General features: G+C 37.4%; 1 non-coding gene across 1 annotated transcript; it reads left to right on the top strand.

Annotated features, from left to right (window-relative positions):
* Positions 1-713: 713 nt before the first annotated feature.
* On the top strand, positions 714-786 carry TRNAF-GAA (transfer RNA phenylalanine (anticodon GAA)). Its single transcript has one exon. It is a non-coding gene; the product is annotated as a tRNA-Phe (tRNA).
* Positions 787-2,110: the final 1,324 nt, after the last annotated feature.

A 2,110-nucleotide genomic window follows, 5' to 3' on the forward strand; every position in this document is an offset into this window, starting at 1 on the left:
ATTCACCCATCAGACCAATTTAGCTGCTGAATAATATTGGACAATTTAACACATAACTGCACATGCAGATAGAATGACCAGGGTCTGCATTTATCTTTAACAATTATCAAAAATACAACAGAAAGCCAAAATGGCCAGCTGGATGAAATAGCTCAGTTGGGAGAGTGTTAGATTGAAAATCTAAAAGTCCCTTGTTCAATGCTGGGTTTCGGAAAAGTCTGAGAGGTTTCTTGCTTCTCACAAAATATTTCTTGGTATCAGCTCAAGTTTTTCTTTCTTTATTTATCAAAATATTTGATCAACTGATCGACAACATGATCAATTCAACATAGAATTGTCTTTCTGTCCTCCTTCTAAATTTGCTTCCACCTCTCTTGCATTCAGCTTCGACTACAAATGTTTCCTATTTCATGCTTTTTTGTAAAGTAAACTCTTGTCTGCATCAGCTTCCACTTCTCCTTGAACACAGATTTCAGTATTCAGATGACATAGCTTACCTACTCAGGCCAAATACCTCTGTGTAATATGGTGCTAGTCCATTCAGAGTAAAAAAAAAAGCTACCTAACCTGGATCCGAAAAATGCTATTTACCTATTGCACCCGTTAACTGATGAATGATACAGGACATCTTAAAACATAGCTCTAGCATGAGGTTGAGCATCTATTTTCTTGGAAAGTTTAAAAGAAAGGATGAAGACCCTAACTACCAGCAGGCCGAAATAGCTCAGTTGGGAGAGCGTTAGACTGAAGATCTAAAGGTCCCTGGTTCAATCCCGGGTTTCGGCACAATTTCAACTTCTGCTTTTCATGTCACAAAAGCTGTTTGGAGTTAAATCAACGCTCTTCTTTATCAAAACCTTTCATCAAGCTATTCAACAACACAATCAATTCAACATAATATTTACTTTCTGTCTTCCTTTCAAACTTGCTTCCACCTCTCTTGTATTCAACTATGCCTCATTTATTTGCAACTTCGTGCTTTATTTTACAGTAAAGCTTTGCCTGCATCAGCCTCCAATTCCCCTTATACAAAACTGTCAGTAGTCAGATGACATAGCTTGTACACCCTGGCCATATAGGTCTGTGTTTCAGAGTATAAGTCAATTCAGAGTTTAGAAAAAAAATTCTACCTACCTTGTCCCCTAAAAAGGATATTCACTCATCAGACCAAGTTACCTGCTGAATGATACTGGACACTTTAACACATAACTATAAACGAAAATAGAATGACCAGGTTCTGTATGTATCGTCTACAATTATTAATAATACATCAGGAGGCCACAGGGACTTGTTGTCTGAAATATCTCAGTTGGGAGATCGTTAGACTGAAGAGATTAAGGTCCCTGGTTCAATCCCGGGTTTCGGCACAGTGCGAGGGGATCCTACATTCTTGCAAAATATTTCTTGAAATCAGCTCTAGTTTTTTTTTCTTTATTTGTCAAAATATTTTATCAACTGATCAACAACATGATAACTTCAACAAAAAGTTGTCTTTCTGTCCTCCTTCTAAACTTGCTTCCACCTCTCTTGCCATCAGCTTTGATGACGAATTTATCCTTTTTTATACTTTTTTCAAAGTAAACTCTTGTCTGCATCAGCTTTCACTTCTCCTTAAACAAAGTTGTCAGTATTGAGATGACATAGCTTACCTACTCAGGCGACATACGTCTGTGTAATACAGTGCTGGTCCACTCAGAGTTTTAAAAGAAAAACGACCTAACATTTATCCCAAAAACGCTACTCACCCAATTCACCAGTTAGCTGCTGAACAATGCAGGACACATTAAAACACAGCTCTAACCTCAGATTGAAAATCCAGGTTCTGCATCTCTGTTCTGGGATTGTTCAAAAAAAGAGGCTGAATACTATAGCTGCTGGCAGGCCGAAATAGCTCAGTTGGGAGAGCATTAGACTGAAGATCTAAAGGTCCCTGGTTTGATATCGGGTTTCGGCACATTTTGAACTTCTGCTTTGCATGCCACAAAGACTATTTTGAGTCAACTCATATTGACTTTGTTTATAATGATCAAAACCTTTTATCAAGATAATCGACAATACAATTAATTCAACATATTATTTACTTTCTGTCTTTCTTTCAAACTTGCTTCCA

This window comes from Triturus cristatus, chromosome 8, assembly GCF_964204655.1.
Source record: "Triturus cristatus chromosome 8, aTriCri1.1, whole genome shotgun sequence".
Lineage (NCBI taxonomy): Eukaryota > Metazoa > Chordata > Amphibia > Caudata > Salamandridae > Triturus > Triturus cristatus.